Source organism: Aricia agestis, chromosome 16, assembly GCF_905147365.1.
Source record: "Aricia agestis chromosome 16, ilAriAges1.1, whole genome shotgun sequence".
NCBI lineage: Eukaryota > Metazoa > Arthropoda > Insecta > Lepidoptera > Lycaenidae > Aricia > Aricia agestis.
This window is the reverse complement of record NC_056421.1, coordinates 6,734,868-6,741,045: the sequence shown is the minus strand read 5'-3', so window position 1 is coordinate 6,741,045 and position 6,178 is coordinate 6,734,868.

Sequence of the window (6,178 nt, the reverse complement as noted above, 5' to 3'; positions counted from 1 at the left end):
CGGGTCGGTCCGTGAATAGGTCGAACTGAGTGATAGGCCTCCCAGTATATGGGGACCTTAGGTTTTAAACTAACAGAATTATAATAATTGTTAGCCATACTAGTAAATGCGATAATATTGTGTCTGTCTGCCCAAATCAGTTAAAAACCGATTTTGCTAAAGGTATGGAGATACTTTGAGTCCCGAGAAGGAGGATACCTTTTATCCCGGATAAAGGAGTGAGCACACTGAGACGGGCCGTGCCGGGGCTCAGCGTGCCGGGGCTCATCGCAAAAATCCGCCTACAATTTGTATGGAAGCGGATGCGTGTATCGCACACTGTGTCGGGGCGCAGCGGATTTCCGCTTCCATACAAATTGTATGGAGGCGGATTTTTGCGATGAGCCCCGGCACGGCCCGTCTCAGTGTGCTCACTCCTTTAATGTACGGTTCCCGCGCGATAAACGTATTTCAGCGCAACTAGTCGCGGGCATCATTTAGTTTTTGATAGGTATATGAGAGAAACTCGTCGGTTTCATCTAGTCATAACATCATCTCCATATGTATTAACTGTGAACTTGCTAATTCATTCCCGACTGTGCCGGGTTTAGTTTACTTTACCATTTGCCCGCTCACTGAAACATTCCATAATATACAATGCTGCGCTCTGTCAACGCAATGAAAGCATCGCAATTTTGAATAGATGCTTTCCACGAATAATAAATACTATGGAAGAGTAACTGAGTCAAAAAAGTGGTGCCACGAAAAACATAGACGTGTGCATTTTTTTAGTTGGGTGTCAAATTCGGGTCGACCTTACGATTTTCGTTACTTTATCGTACATTATTTTGATATTTAAGCGGTCAAATGTATGAGAGTTATTGTTCTATACTACATTATATTTAGATGGATGCTGTATTGGAAATTGTCGACAGTTGGACGCAAAAGTTTCCGTTAAACTATATGGATCGTTCATAAAAGCTTAAAGTATAGTAATGGAAAACAAATCTTTTTTTGAATGAGCGTATTCATCGCTTATCTGTGAAAGCGTTAAATTAATTGCTTTCAATATACGTTTATTGAATGTCGTTTTTGTTTTAACTATAAGCTAAATTTAAAATCCTTTGAAAGTTGCGCTTATTAGAGATAAGCTCATAAGCCGTTCTGTTTTAGTGCATAATTAGAGCTTCGTTCTCAGTGCGATCACTAGAAACAGAGTACTGGTTCCTACCAAATAGCAAAATAGCATTCTCACGTCAAATGGTTTTGTTTGGTTGCCAAATCATGAGATTATCATTTTGTAGTTCAACAGTCTAGAATATCGAACAAGGGACGAATCTTGATTAATGTTGCATTGAAATAGAAGAGATGGGGCTGTTATCAAAGGACTATCGAATATCGATTTTAGCACAATGCCATACCCTACCTATAACTCTACTTAGCTTTCCTAAAGTCTCACGGCTGCAATCGGAGACATTTAATGATTAAACTTTAATTTAATGAAGAGTTTTATGTATGGGGCTGATGTCAAAACCTTAATTTTCGTCTTTGAGTGCGGCAGTAGAACTCCAAAATGGCCGATGGCTAGTATTTTTGTGTCGCGAAGTTTAAACGGAGTAACTACGTCTGTAATTACTCGCAGGTCGGCTCCGTGAGGCGTGTAATGGACTTTTCAAGTATTCGTAACGTGGAAACTTTCACTTGAGCCGAGCTGAGCGTCGACAATGTGCTTAACGATGTTTTTAACTACTTCACCCCATCTCGCCGGTTATGTTCGTTATAAACCTGATCCATCTACGTGTTCTAAGACGGGAATATACTTTCTAAAGCTTCTAAGGTTTCTGACGTACGGATGATGACAGAACAAGATGATCAGCTTAATGTTTTACAAAAGTGCGTAAACGGGATCTTTATTAAACTAAACAGGTTTTATTATCTTTATATGATATCTAATGAAATGAGATTGAATTGAGCAAAACTATCAGCTTTTACTATTTTCTCTTAGTGGCTAAAAAGGATTTGATGGATTTTATCTTCACATAATTGAAGATCCTTAAGTCACAAAAAAAGAATATCCTAGCAGAAGTTCTTATTTTACTACTAACACCTTGCAATTATAGCTCAATGAAAGTCTCGCAAACTAAAACTAAAAATCCGAAGTCCAACTATCTTTTACTTTTTTCTATTATCAAGAAGTGCTCAAAGTACAATTGCAATGAGGGGGAGCTTTGTGCAATCAGCGGATTTGAGCTTTCCTTGACCGTAATTGTGGACACACGGGCCTAAAAAGACAGAAAGTATAAGCTTTGGCGACGATTGACGGATCTCAAAGCAAACGTTTGAAAAGGTGAGTACTCACATTTTCAATTTGCCCACAAGTACTGTAGTAGGCAATTTTTACTACGATGCTATAGTGAAATATCCATTTAGTTTAGACTTATTTTAAAAATGTCTTTAAGAATAAGTCTAAACCAAATGGAAGTCAAAATTTAACAAACGCTTTTGTATTCAAGACAAAATATTTTTTATTTTAGGGAATAATTTATTTCATACAGTCATTTCCAAATGGATACTAATATACTGATATTATAAATGCGAAAGTGTGTGAAAGTTTCACGACTTACGCCCAAACCATTGAATCGATTTTGCTAAAATCAACTTTTTATACGCGAAAAATGTGTGGTTCCCTCGCGATAGATGAATTTTGGCACCACGGAGTTGCTGGTGTCATATATTTCATCTATATTAGTACTCGTTCATACGGGTAAAAAAAAAACGGCTCCACGTCAAAACTAAACATCCTAAATCAATCCAACGATGTCGATATAAATAAGGAAACCCAATTGTTAGTTCCATCATATAACGCACAAATAAAATTACACAAAATCCCAAGAAAAGCGAATGTTTTGCGAAAAGAAAGCCGACATGGCTTCATTTCCCATTCATATCCGGAGTCTGGACCACTGTCAATCGCTTATTACGAAAAATTACCTCTGTTTATCCAGGAGAAGCCTCGGTTAGATTTTGAAATATTTTGAGATTTTGAACCTCAATTTTATGGAGAGATTTTGAGTTTTAGATTTAGAACCTCATACTGATGGATAGATTTTGAGTTAAGAACCTTAGTTTGATTGATTTTGAATTTTAGAATCTCAAGGGTAGTCATTAAATTTTAATACATTTTGAGTTTAGGAACGTCATTAGATTTTTATAGGTTTTAAGTTTTAGAAAATGTTAAACGGTAGAGTAATGAGATATCCGTTATAGACTAACCATTTAAGTATTTCGCATTTTCGCAACATGTTTTTGTTGTCATAGTTGGTTAATTTATTTGAGACTACCCTCATTTCGTGACGTAATTGAACTATGTTCTCGATAATAGATCGGTTATTGGATCGCGAAGCGTTTACTTCTATACTTTTCAGACGACATACGATGAAAATAGCTTACGCAGGACGCACCTATACCTACTCATTTATACAATGTCTAACATCAGTGTCCGATCCTTTAATGATATTATGATGTATTTTATCGGCAAATTGGCTCTCAAATTTTTCTCTCTCTCTCTCACGTTTAAAACTAAAATGGCTGCCATTTTAGTTTTTGTCGGGTTCTAATACTATTCCAGTATATAATAAAGTACTCTGTGTACTAATCTGACCAATACTTCTCAAGCAAATACCCTAAATGAACATAAAAAATCGGCCAAGTGCGAGTCGGACTCGCGCACGAAAGGTTCCGTACCGTTTTTTTGCCTACTTTACAAGTACAACTTTAAAAAACATTTTTGCCTACTTTCGCTCTATAGAGCGAAAGTAGGCAAAAATGTTTTTTTTGTATGGGGTTCCGCCTTAAATATTAATTTTATTTTAATATTATTATTAATTATTAAAATACAAATATAATTTAGGTTGCTGTGAAAAGTGCCTAGCAGTTGCCATTATTGATTACGAGCAAAAAAGATAAAAACATTACGTTTGTTGTATGGGAGCCCCCCTTAAATATTTATTTTATTATATATTTAGTATTTCTTGTTATAGCAGCAATAGAAATACACAATGTGTGAAAATTTCAGAAGTCTAGCTATAGTGGTTCTTGAGATACAGCCTGGAGACAGACAGACAAACGGACAGACATCGAAGTTTCAGTAACGGGGTCCCGTATGTACCCTTTGGGTACGGAACCCTAAAAAGGTCTCACTTGTCAGCTAAACTTGTGGACTTCTTTTAGCAGTTCTCGTCTCATGAGATTTGTGGTCATGTCGCTTGTGACAACGAGATGAGGTTTATTATTTCTCCCCGGATTTCTATTAGGCCACGCGATACTATTTGGTCCCTTCTTAGAATCTTCAAGTCCCTTCCAACTTCAGTTACTCCCAATGAAGCTCTGCTATAGTAAATGTAAATATTGTTATCTTACTTCATTTCGGTTTCCAGGGACTCCGGGAAAGGACAAAGGATACTCTTTATCCGGGAAAAATGTACAGTTCCCGATAAACGATTTGCGGGCGTCATGTAGAAATTATTAGTTAAGTATAACTTATATCACGAGCCATGGCCTCAGCACGTCTCATAATGTATTTTGAGCACGTCTTAACTTTTTCAGCAACAACTCAAAACTCAATTTATCCTTCCAATACCGTAACTAAACAAACTTGATACTCGCTACATGTACCAAAGGAGAGTAAAAGTTTATTTGGAAATTATTTTAAGGGTCAACGATTCCTATAATAAAAAAGTATATTTAGGTAATCTAAGTAGATTATGGAATTAGATTTGAAACTATCGAAAATAGATTATTTATTTTCATCTAGAAAATAAACAAGTAGTTCAATTGTTTTAGCATAATAATATGACGTTACCTCTACATAAATAAAATTAATTTTATATTTGGCTAATTTTAGTCTTGAAATATCCGTGTACCTACTGGAATTCCAGGGAAGGTTAGAAGGGAAGTGTCAAGTAATACAAAGTTCAGCGGGTCTAATAAGTCTAATAACAAATAAGTTTAGTCCCACCATCACTTCATACCCCAATAGTTTACGATAATATGAAAATTTAGAAAAAATGTTTTAGTACATCATCACTTTAAGTCTCGTATGATCTAGCATTGTAGCCACTGCCTTAAAAGTTCGTAAAGAAAATTTTCGGAATCCACAACTATCGGAATTCGCGAAGAAAAAAACTTGTCATAATATAGCGCGCCCGAACAAACTTGATACTTGACAAATGTCAAATAACATATTGGGGTGTTGTGCACACGTCATCCGGCGCCGGCTAACGAAGTGGGGTCCGGTACGTGACGATAATTCGGCCCCGTGGGAGGCCTTTGTGCAATCAGTGCGGTTTCTTGCGTTCCAGCGTTACACGATTTTTTGGGGTTCCCCGTCACCCCAGTTGTATATTAGATAGTAATGAAGCACTTGTGATAACTGATGATAGGTTTTTTAGTGAATAAACGTTCATAGAAATGCACATTTCATGACTAGACATTCCTCGCGACTCCGCCTGCTTAAACAAGGAATTCAGGAAGAACCTTACATTTTCTCTCAAAAAAGTAGTAGACCTTGTCTAATTTGAAATGACGCGCCCAACCACTTCACGAGTTTATATTTAAAATGAAAACTTTTGTACTGTGAATACGAGGGAAGAGCGCGTCATTTTAAGTTATACAAGCTCTTAATATTATGTTCTTCCCGTGGTCTACTCGCTACGTCCGGCTAAATTACATGAAACAAACAAACTCATCAGCTTTAAGCATAGATTGGTAGAATTGTAAGAATACTTGATATAACGAAATAACATTTTTAAAGCCTTTTGTATGTTTTATCGGTTTAAGCTACCATACCTAAATTTACGTTTCTCCCCTTTTGTTGTTATAAACGGTACCATTCTGGGTACATGCAAAATTCTCCTCAAACGGAACCCCTTCCTTAAGCACCGACTTTACTGAATTTCAATACAGATAGTTAGGGAAAGAAATATCTTTGACTCTGCAGATTTTTATTGAGTATTCCCAGTTGTCGTTTAGACGATTTATGTGACTTCGCGCTTTAACCTAAATTTATTGCTATTCTTCTAATGAAAAAAACTGCATTTTGTACCGTACGGAGTTGGAATTTCACGCTGAATTTAATCAATTCAGTTTGAATACTTCGTATATTTGCGAGGAGTTTCTATGGAAATCACTCTTTCCATTG